At 41.9% G+C, this 19,944-nt stretch overlaps 1 long non-coding RNA gene across 1 annotated transcript in view; it reads right to left on the bottom strand.

The window, feature by feature from the left end:
- Positions 1-19,401, bottom strand: part of LOC117801546 — a 50,919-nt gene extending 31,518 nt beyond the window's left edge. The window contains exon 1 of the long non-coding RNA XR_004624182.1: positions 19,258-19,401. This is a non-coding gene — a long non-coding RNA (uncharacterized LOC117801546). The remainder of the gene's footprint in view (positions 1-19,257) is intronic.
- Positions 19,402-19,944: the final 543 nt, after the last annotated feature.

Genomic DNA, 19,944 nt, shown 5'->3' with positions numbered 1-19,944 from the left:
GTGTTTGGAAAGGCCTAGCAAATCTGGCTCTGTGCCAAGCAATCGAGGGACACATTTTTTCTTGTGAATCGAATGAAACACCCCTAGGCAGACCCACCCATGGAAGGCCCTAGGAACAGCTGGGTGGAATTAAATGGCATTTATTCCTATATTGGTTATGGCCAGGAGCCAGGAATCCTACACCCAAGATGCATGTGGCCTACAGCACACATGAGCCTCGGTATTGATTGTGGCTGCAGCTCCACTCACACCGTGGAAAGGATGTAAATGATTGATCTTCTATTAAAAAATTCCTGAAGGACATGGAGGGACTGTTTATTTTTTTGCTCTGGGCCTGGTTTCCCTGATACCCATGTAATTCTCACATGTCTACACAAGAAAGGGGAGAACTGTGCAATTACGCCTTAGATTCAGATGACTCACACAAAGTAATCCAGTCAGAAATGTCCACAAGGATCTGGTCTCAGGTTTACTAAGTAATTATCTAATGATTTCATGTGACATTTTGAGGACTGGACTTAGGGTTGGAAAAACTTGATATTATAAAAATATCATGTCCCTCAAATTATTCTGTACGTTCACCTGGAAGAGTAAATGTGCTGAAATAGCTAAGAATGTTTTGAAAAGGAACACAAAGGACTTATGAGGTGGTGGCCAGTCTTATCAGATGAAAAAGATGCTGTAAAGCTATAGTGACTTGAATGTTGTGGTGTCAGCTGAGAAGGGGTATTCAGATGAATAGGACAGAACAGACAAGACCTAATATCTGTGGGAATTTAGAATAGAATACATTTTGTAATTCAAATCAATGAAGAAGGTATAGATGGTTCAGGAAGTTCTATTAGGACATTTGGGAAAATAATTAAATTACAATATTATCTCTCAAGAGGTCCCACTTATCTCCACCTGAACCCAAATCCAAATGGGTTAGAGATTTACACATTTTAAGATATATGAGAGACTATAAGAAAATATGGGGGAATTTGTGTGCATGTGTGTGTGTGATGTGGGAGTAGAGAAGTCTTTCTAAACACAAATCTAAACCCTGGAGTCATAACAGAAAAGATGGACTCATTTGACTCTACCAAACTAAAATAGATGGTTCATAGAAAAAGAAATACAAATTCCTGTAGTGCATGCTCCTTCTTATAATTAAGGAAATGCAAATTAAGCATAAAAAGAATACTTTCTGCCTATCAGGCAACTTTTTAAAGTTTCAAAATCAATATTGGTAAGAAAGTGAGGAAAGAAGGAGTTGTTTCATATACTTCTTGAAAGCACAACATGATGCAACCTTTGTAAAGGCAGTTTGATGCTTTCAATCATATTTTTAAATTCACATAACATTTGCCTAACAATTACACTTGGATATTATGGCAAAAACATGGCCAGGTATTTATTGCAGCATTACTTGTACCAACAATAACTACAACAGAAACAACGTAAATGTCCATCAAGGGAAATAACAAGTTAAATTATGATGTATCCATGTAATGGAATATTATCTAACTATTAAAAAGCCATATGTACTGATATATAAAAATTACAAGATGTATATATAAATGGAAAAGTTCATGATACAGAAAATTCTTAAAATATGTAATAAAACATGATCATATAAGGTAAATTTTTTGAAAAGCAATATACATATAATATAAATGTAGGCATATGCATATTATATTTTTCTTGAAATGAAAACTATTAACAGTAATTATCTTTAGGGGAGGTTCCAGGCATAGCAGCACTTATGTGTGTGTCATTGGTGGGAGTGGGGAGATGAGAAGGAATCAGCTATGGAAAAGGTTGATTTGAGCTAAACTGTAGGGTGCCTTGAATGCCAAGTTAAAGATTTGGAACTTGAATGTAGGCAACAGTAAAGAATTATAAATTAGGGCACCTGGGTGGCTCAGTCAGTTAGGTGTCAGTCTTCGGCTCAGGTCATGATCCCGGGGTCCTGGGATGGAGTTCTGTGTTGGGATCCCTGCTCAGTGGGGAGTCTGCTTCTCCCTCTGCCTCTCCCTCTCCCTGCTGCTCCCCCTGCTTGTGGGTGTGCTCTCTCTCTGTCAAATAAATAAATAAAATCTTTAAAAAATAATTATAGATTGTAGGAAATAAAAGAATAAAAAAGTACATGGAAACAAATGAAAATGAAAACACAATGGTTCAAACCTTTGGGGTGCAGCCAAAGCAGTTCTAAGAGGGAAGTTTATAGCAATACACCTCAAGAAGCCAGAAAAATCTCAAAGAAACAACCTAACCTTACACACAAAGGAGCTAGAAAAAGAACCACAAGCAAAACCTAAAACCAACCGAAGGAAGGAAATAATAAAAACTAGAGCAGAAACAAATGATATAGAAACTAAAAAAATAAAACAAAACAAAAACAAGACAAAAAAACCCCCAATAGATCAATGAAACCCAGGAACTGGTTCTTTGGAAAAAGTCAATGAAATTAATAAGCCTCTAGTCAGACTAACCAAGAAAAAAAAAAGGAAGGACCCAAATAAATAAAATCACAAATGAGAGAGGAGAAATAACAACTAACACCACAGAAATACAATTATAAGAAAATATTATGAAAAACTATACGCCAACAAACTGGACAACCTAGAAGAAATGGATAAATTCCTAGAAACAGATAAACTACCAGAACTGAAACAAGAAGAAAAAGAAAATTTGAACAGACTGATTATGGGCAATGAATTGAATCAATAATCAAAACCCTCCCAACAAACAAAAGTCCAGAGCCGAACGGCTTCACAGAGGAAGTCTACCAAATATTTAAAGAAGCGTTAATACCTATTTTTCTCAAACTATTCCAAAAAAATAGAAAAGGAGGGAAAACTTCCAAATTTATTCCATGAGGCCAACATTACCTTGACACCAAAACCAGAAAAAGACAACACAAAAAAAAGAGAACTAAGGCCAATATCTCTGATGAACATAGATGCAAAAATCCTCAACAAAAAATACTAGCAAACTCGGGGAACCTAGGTGGCTCAGTTCGTTGAGCAACCGACTCTTGATTTTGGCTCAGGTCAGGATCTTGGGGTAGTGAGACGAGCCCCACCTTGGGGCTCAGCGCTCAGCAAGGAGTCTGTTGCTCTCCCTTTCCCTCTCCCTCTGCCTCTCCCTCTGCCCCGCCCCCCGCATGCACTCATGCTCTCTCTCTCAAATAAATCAATAAATAAAAAAAAAATACTAGCAAACTGAATCCAACAGTACATTAAATACATTCATCACAACCAAGTGGGATTTATTCCCGGGTTGCAAGGGTAGTTTAATGTTCACAAATCAAACAATATGATATATCACATCAATAAGAGAAGGGATAAGAATTATATGATCATTTCAGGGGCACCTGGGTGGCTTAGTCGTTAAGCGGCTGCCTTCGGCTCAGGGTGTGGTCCTGGCGTTCTGGGATCGAGCCCCACGTCAGGCTCCTCTGCTGGGAGCCTGCTTCTTCCTCTCCCACTCCCCCTGCTTGTGTTCCCTCTCTCGCTGGCTGTCTCTCTCTGTCAAATGAATAAATAAAATCTTTTAAAAAAAAAGAATTATATGATCATTTCAATAGGTGCAAAAGAAGCACTTGACAAAGTACAACAACCGTTCATGATTAAAACCCTCCACAAAGTAGGTTTGGAAGGAACATACCTCAAGGCCATATATGAAAACCTACAGCTAACATCACCCTTAATGGTGAAAAACTGAGAGCCTTTCCCCTAAGGTCAGGAACAAGACAAGGGATGTCCACTCTCACCACTTTTATTCAACAGAGTACTGGAAGTCCTAGCCACGGCAATCAGACAACAGAAAAAATAAAAGGAATCCAAATTGGTAAGGAAGAAGTAAAACTTCCACTATTTGCAGATGACATGATACTGTATACCGAAAACTCAAAAGACTCCACCAAAAAGTTCTCCAGCAAGAACGGATAGATTCAGTAAAGTCACAGGATACAAAACCGAGGTACAGAAATCTGTTGCATTTTTATACATCACTAATGAAGCAGCAGAAAGAGAAATTAAGAAAACCATCCCATTTACAATTGAACCAAAAATAATAAAATATCCAGGAATAAACCTAACCAAAGAGGTAAAAGACCTGTACCCTGAAAACTATAAAACATGGATGAAAGAAATTGAAGATGACACAAAGACATGGAAAGACATTTCATGCTCATGGATTGGAAGAACAAATATTGTTAAAATGTCCATACTACCCAAAGCAATCTACACATTTAATGCAATCTTTATGAAAATACCAACAGCATTTTTCACAGAACTAGAACAAATAATCCTAAAATTTGTGTGGCATCACAAAAGACTTGAAGAGCCAAAGCCATTTTTAAAAGAAAAGCAAAGCTGGAAGCATCACAATTCTAGACTTCAAGTCATATTACAAAGCGGTAGTGATCAAAACAGTACGGCACTGGCACAAAAATAGACACATAGATCAACAGAACAACAACAACAACAAAAAACCCAGAAGTGAATCCACAATTATATGGTCAATTAATCTTTGATAAAGCAGGAAAGGCTATGAAATGGGAAAAAAAACAGTCTCTTCAAGAAATGGTGTTGGGAAAACTGGACAGCAACATGCAAAAGAATGAAGCTGGACCACTTTCTCACACTATACACAAAAATAAATTCAAAATGGGTTAAAGACCTAAATGTGAGACCTGAAACCATAAAAATCCGAGAAGAGAGCACAGGCAGTAATTTCTCTGACATTAGCACTTTCTCTGACAGTAGCAACATTTTTTTCTAGATAGGTCCCCTGAGGCAAAGGAAACAAAAGCAAAAATAAACTATTGGGACTACATCAAAATAAAAAGCCTCTGCACAGTGAAGGAAACAAATAACAAAATTAAAGGGCAACCTACTGAACAGGAGAAGATATTTGCAAATGACTATCTGATAAAGGGTTAGTATCCAAAATACATAAAGAATTTATACAACTCAACACACAAAACCAAAATAATACAATAATACAATGGAAAAAATGGGCAGAAGACATGAACAGACATTTCTCCAAAGAAGACACACAGATGAGCAGCAGACACTTGAAGAGACGCTCAACATCACTCATCATCCAGCGAATACAAATCAAAACTACAATGAGAAATCACCTCACACCTGTCAGAATGGCAAAAATTAACAACACAAGAAACAACAGGTGTTGGCAAGGTTGTGGAGAAAGGGAAACCCTCTTGCACTGTTGGTGGGAATGCAAACTGGTGCAGCCTCTGTGGAAAAACAGTGTGGAGGTTCCTCAAAATGTTAAAAATAGAACTACCCTACAATCCGGCAATTACACTACTGGGTATTTTATGAATACAAAAACTCTAATTCAAAGGGATGCGTGTACGCCTGTGTTTATAGCAGCATTATTTACAATAGCCAAGACATGGAAGCAGACCAAGTGTCCATCAACAGATGAATGGATAAAGAAGAGGTGGTATATATATACAATGGAGTATTATTCATACTGAAAAAAGAATAAAATCTTGCCATTTGCAATGGTATGGATGGAGCTAGAATGTATTATGCTAAGAAAATCAGTCAGTAAGAGAAAGACAAATACGATATGATTGCACTCATATGCGGAATTTAAGAAACAAAACCAATGAGCAAAGGGAAAATAAGAAAGAAAGAAAACCAAGAAACAGACTCTTAACTTCAGAGAACAAACTGATGGTTAGCAGAGGGGAGGTGGGTGGGGGATGGGGATGTAGGTGATGGGGACTAAGGAGGACGCTTGTTGGGATTAGCACTGGGTAATTTTAAAAATAATAATAATAAAAGGACTGTAGATCTTTAATAAATTGCATTTAAACTTTTGAATACATACATTAACATAGTTCAAAATCAAAAGAAAAATAAATGAGATATAGTGAAAACTTTTCCTCTTACCCTGTCTTTTATCCTTCCAATTCACCATCTCCCCAATAAAGGTACACACTGTTATTATTTTCTTATGTTTCCTTCAGAGTTTCTTTCTGTACATTTTTAAGACTTTATTTATTTATTTGACAGAGAGAGAGACAGCAAGAGAGGGAACACAGGCAGGGGGAGTGGGAGAGGGAGAAGCAAGCTTCCCGCAGAGCAGGGAGCTTGATGCGGGGCTCGATCCCAGGATCCTGGGATCACGCCCTGAGCCGAAGGCAGATGCTTAACAACTGAGCCACCCAGGCGCCCCCAACTTTTCATATGTTTAAGGGGTATTTGTGGGCTTTTTTTCCTTGTGAAAAGAATGTTTATATCTTTTGCCTCTTATTCTATGTTATTCTATATGCTGATGGCTCTATTCCCCCTCACTGCCTTCTAGGAGCTTTTATGCAAAAGGAGATTAGCTTATTGTCTATTACTTGAGTTACCGTCTGCTCCATCCCCAGTTAATCAATTATCTTTTGACTTCGTTTTTGGTGCTTTCCTTCCAGTCTGAAATTTTTTTTCTTTATGGCTTCTTCTTCTTTTTTTTTTTTTTTTAAGATTTTATTTATTTATTCGACAGAGATAGAGACAGCCAGCGAGAGAGGGAACACAAGCAGGGGGAGTGGGAGAGGAAGAAGCAGGCTCATATCAGAAGAGCCTGATATGGGGCTCAATCCCATAATGCCAGGATCACGCCCTGAGCCGAAGGCAGACGCTTAACCGCTATGCCACCCAGGCGCCCCTCTTTATGGCTTCTTGATTTTGACTCATAATTAGAAAGGTTTCTCGTACTCCAAGATTGTAAGAGTTCTCCAATGTGTTCATTTAATAGTAGTAAAGTTGTCACACTTAATTCTATGATCTGCTTGGAATTTCTCTTGCTGCCAGCTGGGAGGTATGCCTCTAACTATATTGTTTCATTAAAGAATTTTGCAGTTTGTCTTGCATGACATCATGGTCATTTCCTGTACTGGTAAATGATAAGCCTGACACAAAGATTAGTGATATATTTCCTACTTAATGTCTGGCCACCCATAATTGGCATTTGTAGCAGACACTGTCGGCTGCCAAGCTGACAGCTATTTCTCTCATCTTCCTTGCTACAAAGCCCTAACTATGCTTGGGTAACTATCCCTCCCTGACGTGACCTAGGGTGAATCTCGGTTAAACTGACTCAGCGTCCGTCGTCATCCCATTTCCCTTCTCAGGGAATGGTTTTAAAGGCGGCATGTGACTCATTCTAGCCAAAGAGATGTAGGACAGGTCTGCTGGAAGGATTTTAAGAAAGTGTTTCTCACTCTTAAAATGAGACCAAAGGGGAAAAAATTTCCTCTTCTCTTTTGTGAGGCACCGCCAGGTCTGTGTGGGACCCCAGGAACCAAGGCAGCCATTTTCTACCGGTGAGAGGAGCCAGCCAAAGACGAAGCCCACGGTTTGGCAGAGTAGGACCATGAAAAGAACCTGGATCCTGGTTGGTGTCATTGAGATGTTGAACTCACCATCTCTTGTAGCCACTCTTCCTCTGGACTTCTTACTTTATGAAAATGAATTTTCTTCGTCGTTCAGTAATCAACAATGGGTTGTCTGTTAACTGTAGCATCCTACGCAGTGGTCCACAAATGTTGCGCCTCAAATGCACACAGTCACAGAGTAACAGAGCATCCTTGATGAGACGTCTTAACATTGTCTTCAGTTTAAAATATTGACATCTTTAATATCTTCAACACCTCGGGGCTACCACAGCAGAGCGCCAGACAGAACATTCATGATTCATGTAGTTGAGAAAATACAGAAGACTGGAAAGGTATGTGTATGAAAGTTCTCAATACCATTTTAAGTTTAAACATTTGACTTATACCCCAAACAGGATTTTTTTATATTTTTACTTTCCTAGATTTAATGCAATTTAAAATTGTGCTATGTTGTTTGTTATAGGCTTTTTCCATTAATTTTGAGTTTTTAAAGTATTACATAAAAATAGTATTTATCTTGATAACCAAGGTTTTCAGTGCCACCTTCTATTTTGCACCTAAGATGCCAGCCACCATATCCTTGGGGCAACACAATATGGGTAAGGTTTCTAGATAATGTGACCAAGCTCTCTGCTTCCCTGCTGTCTAACGTTGGGGATATACAGCTCCCCATTCTAAAGATGACTAGTTTTCCAGAATCCCTCTGGGTTGTTCCTTCAGTGGGAGAGGAAGAAGCAGGCTCCCAGCAGAGGAGCCCGATGTGGGGCTGGATCCCAGGACTCTGGGATCATGCCCTGAGCTGAAGGCAGACGCTTAACAACTGAGCCACCCAGGTGCCCCTAAATGAAATCTTTAAAAAGAAAAAAAAGAGGGGCGCCTGGGTGGCACAGCGGTTAAGCGTTTGCCTTTGGCTCAGGGCGTGATCCCGGCGTTATGGGATCGAGCCCCACATCAGGCTCCTCCGCTATGAGCCTGCTTCTTCCTCTCCCACTTCCCCTCCTTCTGTTCCCTCTCTCGCTGGCTGTCTCTATCTCTGTCGAATAAATAAAAAAAATCTTTAAAAAAAAAAAAAAAAAAAAAAGGAAAGAAAAAAAAGAAAGGGAGGAAGAAAGATCCCTACTGAGTAAGCACTAACAGCAAGTCTGAATGTGGAACTTTGAAATACGATTTAGAAAATGCAAAAGCCACTTGTTTATTTTGGATCAAGTCAGCAGCTTGTCGGGCCCAAGGCAATACATGTAAAAAGCTCTTTGGAAGTTAAATTTGTGTTATTATAATAGCAAGTGTTTTCATCTTTTCTAACCCATAGGCAACTGAAGTATTTTCTGCAGTCGGGGGGGGGGGGACAGGAGACACTTTGAGATAAATTACCTCTGACTACACTCTGGAGACCTGTTCATGCTGCCGCATAGGAACTTGCAACGAGAGGCTATTTGGTGGCTCCTTAAAGGGGACACAGTAAGGAAATTGAAAGAGTCTCTCTCAATACGGTGGTCATTTAGATTACCGGTTTGGGTGAAGTGGTTTTTACATTCCGGCCCTCGATATGTTTTTCAACACAGGATTCAAATTGATCGGTTGGTACTATGGTAGAAATAAAAAATTGAAATCAGTGGGAATATGTCAGTTTCTCACTCCACAGCATTTTGAAATGTCTGTACAGCAGGAGGTTTGAAATGTGGCCGCTGCACTGTACAGCTTGTGTAGACAGAAGACAGCCCGCGGCCCAGCTGAGATTCTGTGCTCCTGCGCTCCAACGCCGCCTGCCACTGTCAGACTACCAGCTCATTAGTATTTAAATCAGCTCATAAATATTTCCTGGAAATTCACAGTTGCTTAAGCTTTACCACCATTCATCTCCCGTTCTCCTTCTTTAGTCTTACTTAACGCCTTGGTTTCTTAGGCCGGTAATACTGCAGAAGGGTGGATTTCAGTGCATATTAATCTTACTGATGTATGATGATGAAAAAGGAACAGAGGAAGTCCTGTGAGAGGATAAAGATGAGAAACAGAGAAAGGACATAGAAGGAAATTTTACTGCATTTCCTTGGCGCAAATAAAATTATCTAATGATGGACCAAGGAAGTCTGTATAAAATAAGGACAGCCCAAAAGCATATGCCAAGGCAATTCAACCTGAATGAATGTTTCTTTCACATACTCTTTAAAAGCTTTGAAACACAGACGACACATTTCATTGGGGGCAGGCCCTGGATGTTCCCACTGGGGAGATGGTTGCATGGTTACAAAACCTCTTCTGTTCAACATAAGAGCTGTATTTCTAATTATAAAATAATGATGACAGAGAGAGGCCAGTTCCATTATGATATTCTGTATAGTTCTTAGCATTCTGCCAGAGTTCAACACTAATACCTACCTACGATGCCAACAGCCAGTTCTTAAATGAGTGTGAGTAAAATTTAACAAGTGACAAATGAGAGGAAAATAAATATATCATATTTCATTGAATTTAAAGTGCCATTGATTGTGCCATTATTTTACACACCCCTAAGAAAGACAAAAGTGCTACCAATTAAACTAGGACGTACTATGGATTGCAAGTACATCCTGATTTCAGAGATGTGAAAGATGTGAATCAGGGAAATACATTCACTTTACAAACAGGTTATTCTGGAAAGAATCAAGACCATTCAGTGACTATACTTGAAACAACGTTGATAGTGGTGTTAATCTCTTTAGCAGGAGCACGGCTCTAAGAAGCAATGGCTTTTCTGATATCATAGACCCGAAAGACATGAGAAGCATAGAGAAGCAAAACTTTGGGACACACCCTGAGAGTTTGCCTACCACGGGGGCACTAACGGCGCTTTGTCATTGACGGTCTTGTGTCGCTCAAACTTGTGCTCCAAAGGTCTTCTGGAGATAAACTTCAGAATAAATGGAGAGATCTACACGCCCAGGCAATTGAGAGATAATTTTGGCCTAAGAAACACCCAATCCTATTAAACGTAGTCTAGACAACTCAGCCTGCCATTCAAGACCTCACAAAATCTGGCCTGAAACTCTTTTTTTGAGTCCCCCCCCCCAATTTTCTATACGTAATCCATACTTCCATCAAATTTCCTAAACCCACTGTGTACTATCTCAACTCCCTGTCTTTGCTTATACCAGAGTTTCTCAAACTTGGCACTACTGACAATCTGGCCTGGGTAACTGGTTTTTGTGGAGGCATGTACTGTGCTTTTCCAGGATTTTCATCAGCATCTCGGGTCGCTGTCCACTAGATGCCAACAGTACCTCTTTTCAGTTGTTATAACCAAAAATGTCTTCAGATATTGCGAAGTGCCCCTGGGGCAAGGGAGACAAAATAAACCACTGGTTGAAAACCACTGCGGACACCATGCCAGCCTAGTGAAAGAAAGAGTGCAAACTTCGGTATCAAATGTACATGACCTTGAATCCTAGGTCCCTGAGGTGGTCATTTGAATTCTGTGGCCACTCAGCACCCATTCCCCCTTTCTAACAACACTGCATTTTCCTTTGGGGGAATAACCATTTTCCCACTATATGCAGACTCTACGGGACTCTAAGTCTTGGAGAAAATACCTTGCTCTCCAAGTGGGATGTGCAACTGAGCTTGGCCAGGCTCAGCCAATGCTTTTTTCTAGGACTTTGACCATCTTGAGCAGAGTAATGGCAAGGATAGGGGGAAATGTTGGTGTGAACTGACTCCTGAGTGGGATTGTTGAGTAACCCCTACTCTCTTTGTGTCTGTCCTAACTCCTCGCCTTTTTTCTGATTTGAGTTTCTAGAGTCCCATCTTCTCTGTATCCCTCTACCCCTCCAGCAAAAGGTCTTTTTGGTTAAATATGCCAGAGCTGTATTCTGTTGCTTACCTGCAAAGATGCTCAATTGAAACTCTGTTACTGACCAGCTTTGTGCTTTGAACCAGTGTCTCGACATTTCTAAACCTATGCTTCTCTTCTGCAAACTGAAAATAAACACTGTTTACCGTCTGAATTGGCAAAAGGTGCCCTCTCCACGATCTCTGCCTCTGTAAATCCAGATTCTGTGCTAAGTCCTGGAGATGAATGAAATACTGCCTCTGCCCTTATGGGTTCACTTCCTTCCTGTGACAAAATTAATGGCAGGACCCAGACAACACAACAAAGCAGAAAAACCATTCTGACTAGAAACATTACCAGCAGGTCAATTTCAACTTGGGCTGAAGTTAGCCTTTGTCCTCATCTGCCTACATCTCACTTCTTTTTGTGCTTACTCCTTGCTAATAGCCTCCCTCCCTGCGGAGGGAAGAGAAGGCTCCTGTCAAGGAGCTTCGTGCATTCATTACCCTGTACCCCCAGCCTGCCCCAAGCTGCTGAAGCGTCTGAGATTCCGCAGCACTGTGATGACGTTAGCAGCGCAGCAAATCAAAGAATTCGGGGTCAGCATTTTCTGTTTCTCATCTGACAAACAAGGTCAGGTACCTCTTTGAACAATCCAGTTCCAATAGCTGTGAAAATCAAAGAAACAAAGAAGGGAAGGTTTTCCAGAAAGCCGGTGGTGAGGCACAAGGTAGGTTTAGGCTTTCAGCTTTTGTTGTGGGAGAGGAGAGTTCTCTGCATCCCAGGCTTCGCCTTTTCAGAGTGGGGGGGGGAAGGAATCTGGGGTGAAAGGCTCTTTTGTGCTCCTTTGCTCCCTGCACTGAAGTGCCCGCTGTAACTCAGCTCCCCAGGGAATCAAAACATCATTGCCATCAAGGTTTATGGCCCTTAGGCGCAAATCATGCCATTAGTCACCACTGCAAGGTGTGAGCCTTCCAACAGAGAGAGTGCTGTACAGGCAGGTGAACGAAACAGGTGTTCTGGGTTTCAGAGCTGGGGGCTGAGGTTCTGGCCAGATGGGAACCTTGCCCAGAGGACTGCGAGTTCCTTTGTCTCTCCCTCAGCAATTCTCTGCCAGATAATCCCTTTCCACTGAAGGCAACCTGTGTCCCCAAACACCTCTCCGTGTACCTTCTGTTTTTAACTCTCCATGGGTACATTTTTCAGTCTCTTTCCTTCCAACAAACTACATAATGAATGTTCTTCTTGCTAATGAAGCAAGAGGATAATGTGTATTAGAGAAAGCTGGCCCTGGGACAAAACCATCTCTGCTGGGCCCACTTCCTTTGTTAAATTAGGAAACACTAAACATTCTGTTGTCTGAGGACTGGCTCCTCTTAAAAATGTCAATGAAATAAAAATGTCAATGAAATATTGAAACCTCTCCCTGGGCAGAAAAAAAGAAAGGTGAGACCTGAGTACAGATCCCAGGTTTTCTGCTGGACATCTTTCCCTGGATGAGCCAGAGGACCCTTGAAATCAACGTCTGAGGATGAGCTCATAACCTGCACCCACAAACTGCCTTCCACGTTTCCCTCTCTAGATGACCGCCACCATTATCCCTGACGTCGCCTATCCAGCTACGTGGGGTCATCTTAGTCACCCCCTCCGCCACACACCCCACCCCTCCTAACACCCATAGGTAAACAGGGCCAGCCTATCTCTCGAAACAGTCATCTGCTCCTTATCCCTACTGCCCCTCGCCTCGTCCAGTAGTCCTCATGTCGCGTCTGGGCTCTGACAGTAGGCATTTGACCGGTTATTTGCTTCTCCATCTTGTTTTTCTCCATTCCATCCTTTAAGTGATGCACAAGTGGGCTTTCTAAACTGTAGACCCTGTCACGTCTCCTACCTAGCTGATGTCTCCGTTAGGCAGTGAAGAATGCAAGCCCCTTGCGCTGTGTGTGAGTGGACATTTGCCTACCCTTCATCCTCATCTTCTGCTGCTCCTGCAGTTCTAAACACTCTGGTCATGCCGAATGACTCGAAGTTTCCTGACTGACCCTCATCCCTACATGTGTGCTCTTTGCTCATTCATTCCATAAACATTTACGAAGCACCTACTAAAAATGCACCAGCCACTCTTCAAAGCTCTAAAGAGACAATTGTGAGCAGGACAAAGTTCCTGTTGTCTTGGGCCTTCTAGTAAGGGGAGAAAGGCAACCAGCCTCAAATAATACAGAAAAACTCTAAGTTTCTTTCTATTATACCTCCTCTCCAAATCCCAGTCTCTTCTCCAAGGTGAGCACTTACTATTTTGGGGGCTTTAGTGTGTATCCTGTAACATTTCTATGCATTTTTAGATATACAAATGTACACACAGAAATACATACTTTTTATGGTAAGAAGCTATCGCAGGGATCTCTGTGGGAATAATGAAGGCCTTTCCTAAATCAGTAGCACTAGGGATACAAGGAAAGAACTCAAGAGATATTTAGAAAAAAGAGTTTAGATTACTTGGTGGTGGAATACATGTGGAAGGTAAGGAAAAGCATATCTTTGATTATATGAAGGCTTGGTGAAACCTTCCCTCATTCCCATTGTCTGCAGTAGTGGTTTTCAGCCAGGAATAACTTTGCTCCCCAGGGACTATGGTAAAGTCTGGAGACATCTCTGGTTGTCAGAAGAGAGGAGATAAGGAGAAGAAGAATGCTTTTAGGCTGGGGCACAAAACAGATGCACAAGACAACACCTCATAACAAAGAATCATCTGGTTCAGAGCATCCACAGTGCCAAGTTTGAGAAGGAGCATGAAGTGGGTCTCTAACCCTGACATGTAAGGCTCTTCAAAATACTGCCCAACTTCCTTTCCAAACTAAATTCCTATCACCCTGAAAGTGTTGTGTGACCAAAAACATGACTTATTCCTGGTTTCCCAAACACATCTCTTTCTTTCCCCCTTACCAATCTTGTTTTTACTATTATTCTGTCATCCAGGAACATTTTCTCTCCACTCCACCTCACCCCCATTAAAAAAAAGAGAGAGAGAGAGAAAATTTATTCACATAAATACTATTATACAATATTCAGCAACTTTCTTCCTCTACCCAACACTATGTCTTGAACATATTTCCTGGTCACATAAATAAATCTCTTTGTTTCTGCTGTATAGTATTCCAGCAAGGAGTTTTCTCTTTTGCCAGGACCCTGATCTTCCCTTGAGAAACCACCTCCTGCACTGTTTGTTCATGTGGCTGGCCACCTCCCCTTCTTCCTTCAGGAGCAGGATGATGGTCCATACTGGGAAGAGTAGTGTCATGGGAATGGTTCACGGGTGAGTGTGTATCCCAGTCGGGGCCAATGAACGTCATCTCTGCAACTCTTGCTGTTTGCTGAACTGATGGTATCCTAGGTCTCCTTTGTCCTCATGTCTAAAACCTGTGAGCTGGAACATTCCAGGAGACACTCCCATAGTTTGTAGCAATCTTCTCCAGTGAGTACTCTGGTACTGATTTCATCGTATAATCTGACTCTCTGTGTCTCCCATATCTTAAGGATTCTTTATAATTCAGGGCTCACAGAGATCATTACGTTTTGTTTTTCCGGTCTCTTGTAGATTTTAAAAAATAGCTCCTTGTTACTTCAGTTATATAGTAACTGGCACATTGCTTGGTAATTAGCTATGTGCTTACCTGTTTCTGGACTGGACTCTTTACAGACAAACAATAACTAATCATCTGCCTCTCTGGCATTTGGTAGTCACTCATTGAGTGTTTACTGAGTAACTAACTAAATTCAAAATTGACCTTGCATTCACCTTCCCTGGATAATTCAAGAGACTTTAGTGTTTTTCAAAGCACAAAGTTTGTACACTACCTTGTGATGAATTAAATTTTGGCTTGGCAAACATTCCCTCCCCCCATCAGGATTCCATGAAAACAGTGTATTTCCTCTCCCTTGACTTTTGCCTTGGTTCCATTACTTCCTTCGGCTGGTGGGATATGAGTGAACCAAATGTGACTGGAAGTTTGGCATGTGCTTGCGTGGAGAACGAGCCTTCTCCCACTTCTGCTTTTCTCTGCGAGAAGGGCCTGCCTTGGGTAGATACTGTTTTCAGGAGGACGAGAGACACGTGGAGCAGATCTGGACCTAACCAAGAGCTTGGAGCCTAGCCCAGCCCAGATGAACTGTACTCCAGCTTACCTGCAGATGCCTGAGTGAGCGACAAGTAGATGCTTACCGTTGTCTGCCCTGAGCTGCAGGTGGTTTGAGAGACACGATCTTATTGTGGCAACAGCCCACGGAGGCACGTGCACAGCACAACAACTTGGGTGCTAGTTATGAATGGGATGTTTGAGCCCCGCCCTAGACTACTAACCGATAATCCCCGGGGTGTTTTTAGAAGTCTGTATTTTAACAAGATCCCCAGGAGATTCTTACTGCTGACTGCTGGGCTACAGCATTTATCACCAGCTATTTTCTCTGATGTGGAAAGAACAGTAGGTTAGCACCCAGGGAGCCGCTACAGTTACCTACAAAAAATTATTCTGAGAAATTTGGGGCTGTAAGGAAAACAGGAAACAAGATTTTCTCACCAAATCATCTCACTAAAGGGGTGGGAACTGAGACACTTAAAGCCTTCTTGAGGTAATTTATAAATATAGCATTTCTCAAAAAGCTATCCTTTCATGCAAGTGCCCAGTTAATACCAGGTGTTGAAGCTTGCATAAGTTAAAACTAATTGGGCTCTAGGACATCAGTGACAACACAATATTAATGAATTAAACACATCCGTAATAAGCTCTTACTAAGGATCAGGCACTCTGGAAGACAAGGGAAAAGTCAAGTACCCTAAGGAGCTTCCAGCTTACTCAGCTACGTTCCTTTCATGTGCAGAGGTGAGTGTTTGGGAGTTTCAAGGAAAGCAAGTGACACAGTTATTACCCTCCAATTGCTCTCATGGGATGACTTCTATCATTTCTTTAGGCACTCAATCACACTTCTCCCCATTTGTTCTCTTTGGGACCCACCCTGAATCTTGTCTATGGAGAGAATTCTTTTTAGTATTTAATAGTTGCAAGACAACACACTCTCTCCTCAACCCTGAATTCACCTCAGCACTCTCGCCTGTGTTCCTTCCTCAGTGTACTGCATCCAGCCAGAAAATTCCACCTCTCGGCAAACCTGCAGGCAGCCATTGCTCCCAAACTCAGGTTGTCCAGCCCCCTACAGAGCGCTAGTCTGACCTGGCCAGGAGCACTGACCGTCACCAGGACACATTATAATGGAGCATATAATCACCCTTTCAGGTCATGAAATCCATTCCTCCAGAAAGCATTTACAGTAGCAGATGGAATAAGGACATGAGAATTTGCAGGAAGTCTCACTGTGCTTAATACACTTCAGAAGCAAATATTGATTTGTGTTATTTGCTTATCTGCAGCTCATCTGCTAACCCCAGAGAATGGGTTACCGAAGTAACCTTTGGTCATTGACAACATAGAGCATACAATGTCCTTATTTTTCTCCCAACAATATAACACCATGTTCCCAGCAAATTGCCCTGTGACTTTTTTCATATTACTCATCCGAGCCACAGCTTTGCCCTGTGAGACCTAACTTCTAAAGGAGACAGCTAGACTCATATCATAATGATGTCATCCTTATCATCTTATATGGACAATTCCTAATAGCATTAAACAGCATAAAATGTAAGCATTTCTAGAATCAGAATTGCGCCTTTGATGTGTTATTTTCTACCTGGAGTACCCTAAAAATATTTAGCAACAGATAAATAGGGGAACAGAAACTGAGCTTGTGGGCTGAACATCTCTAATTCTAGTTCTCTAAGTTGGTACCACTTGGCAGCTCTATTTTCATCACTGAGAAGTTCAATTACTGAGCATTCAAGAACTGGCAGCATCGGTCCACATGGCATGGCTTACAGAAGTTCAAATCCCTTTCTGGGTCTGCCCCTGGCTCATGGTCTAGCATCAGAATCGCCACTGCCACTTGTCTTCTGAGGCAGATGCTACTGATGTCCCACCCAGACCCTGTTTTTCTAGGCTGGAGCTCCCTCCCCACAACATCCCATCCACATTTGCAGTGGGTATTGGCTGCTAATAGCATCTCCCTGCTGTCCCCTTCATTAGGGACAGAGAAGCCAGGGAGGTTATGACACCCCTCCCTGGGAGGGTGGCCTGTAGCCAACGACTGACTGTTGGGGGTGGTATGAAAACCTCCCCAACTCACCTCAAGGCAGAACAAACTGGTGCAATTCATTTTCCAGAGTTCCCCGCTAGATCGGGCTGAGGTGAGACTTCTGCTGAAACCACATCCTTGCTAGTGATTTTCCTTCCCGTGTTCTGCTCTCCTCCCTCCCTTACAGGTTTTTCCTGAGAGAACTCTATTATTCTGTTAATAAATTGCTCATACAAGAATCCCCATCGCAGGTTTTACTTCCAAGGAGCTTGTTTAAGACATCCTCCCAAAGAGGGTGAGAGAAATCCTCCTTAACAGTATATTGCTATTGAGAGCAAGGTGGCCAAGTCCCAAACATTAGTTGGAAACTCTTAAGATGCATCGAACCACCACCTGAAATAGAAGAGGCTGCCAATTGGGTACAGTGTTCAAAGACAGGGGTCTTCATCTGAATGGAAATTTCTTTCTTTTTTTTTTTAAGATTTTATTTATTTATTGGAGAGAGAGACAGAGATAGCGAGAGAGAGCATGAGCAGGGAGGAGATGGAGAAGCAGGCTCCCTGAGAGCAGGCGGCCTGATGTGGGGCGGGATCCCAGGACCCTGGGATCATGACCTGAGCTGAAGGCAGATGCTTAACCAACTGAGACACCCAGGCACCCTGATTGGAAATATCTTATATTCTGGCAGAGTTGCAAATAGGAACTCATCCTTCACGGAACAGTCACAGTTACTAACCACTGGACAATCCACGAGTGGTAACAGGTTGTGAATGTGAGTCACAAGTCACACTCACACATTTAGGACATAACAGAGCAGCGGCAGAATTTTCAGAAATGAATAACAATAGTAATAATTGATATTTACTGTTCGTCATAGGCATTGTAACCAAAGGCCTCATTCTTTTCACTCCACTACTCTGTGAACACCCAGTTAGTGTAGCAAGGACCCCAATCAAGTGTGACTCATCAAAAGTATTGGTCTCCGTAGCCCCAACCTAGTTGGAAGATGGCGGAGATTTGCCACACGGGATGAAACCTCCCTCTAAGGGGAAGATCAGTCCTCTCCCTTTTGAAACAATTAAGGTAATCATTACTCTCATCTCCTAAAGGCCTTTTTCCTTCTCATTTTGAGCACTTTTAGACTCTTTCTTTTATGCTTCAATTTAATGTGCCACACGCTCACTAGAAGCTGTGCTTTTATTGAGCTACTAAAGCAAGAAAGCATTAATCAAACATTAGCACTTTTTTGAAGTCAAGTATAATCTAGAAGTGGCAGACAGTAAAATCCTGACACATAATTATCTCTAAACCGTTTTTTTTTTTTTAAACTCATTTGCCTAGAATATTTACATTCTTCAGCAGGTTTCCTTCTTTCTATGGCTGGTGTCCTGGGTTTCTAGGTATATAGTCCAGCTTCCTTTGAGAGATTAAAGATGCCTTGAAATTTATTGACTAATTGGTGACAGGTCTCAGAGAAAGGCACATGTGTACACACTGTCTTAAGAACAATATCAAGGTTTTGGTAATAACTTTGCACAGGCAGGGAAATGGCAGGGCCTTGTGTATCTGGGCACTGCCCTATCACAGATGCTGCTTGGAGATTCATTAACTTCCTCCTCTAATGGAAGAAATGTTCTTTCTGCCAAACGAGAGCCCCTCTGCTTGCGCTCTGGACGCTCTCCCAAGGACAACACCCTAGCCATTTCCCCCATGTCTTCCACATTCTCTCTTTCTCCTGGATAATCTTATTATTGGACATACCGATTTTAATATTACTCATCCAAAAACACATGCATTCTCCTCCTTTGATCTCAAGCCAGCAACCTATTGATTTAACGCTTCCCTGCAGAGCCAAACTTACCGGAAGAGCTGTACTCTGCACAGGTCTTCCCTCTTCACCTTCTGCTCAGGGTCTTCCCTCTTCACCTTCTGCTCACTCGTTCTCCGGGTCAGGCTTCCACGCCCACCTCTCCCTCTCTATTCAATGGCTCTTTTGTTGATCACCCTACAAAGGATAGATATTTTTCTGTCCCTTTCTTATTTGGCCTCTCAGTAGCATTTCATGCTGTTAAATGCTTTCCCCTCTTCTTAAAACTTTCCTTCTCCTGACTTCATGCAGTAGTGTGCTGGTTAGCTGGTGGCGGGGGGAGGGGTGGGACTAGTTTGTAACATTTTCCTTTCTCCATAGTGTAAATCAATACCCGAACTGTGGCCAACATCAAGCTCCCAATGGTTTCACAAGACTCACACACCATTGCTTCCATGGATGGAATCTTAGCACCACTCATTCCTGGTTTTCTGCTTTAACCTCTGACCTTTCCTGCTTCTTGCATTTTTTGGTCCTTCCTCCTTTACCAAAATTCTAAACATTGATCTTCCTTAGGTCTTGGATCTAGGCCCCCTTCTTTCCTTCCCTTCCCTTTCCTTCCTTCCTCCCTTCCTTCCTTCCTTTCAAGACTTTATTTCTTTGACAGAGAGAGGACAAGCAGGGGGAGTGGCAGGCAGAGGGAGAGGGTGAAGCAGGCTCCCCACTGAGCAAGGACCCTGA

This window comes from Ailuropoda melanoleuca, chromosome 3 (assembly GCF_002007445.2).
Source record: "Ailuropoda melanoleuca isolate Jingjing chromosome 3, ASM200744v2, whole genome shotgun sequence".
NCBI lineage: Eukaryota > Metazoa > Chordata > Mammalia > Carnivora > Ursidae > Ailuropoda > Ailuropoda melanoleuca.
This window is presented reverse-complemented; position numbering and strand designations above follow the sequence as displayed.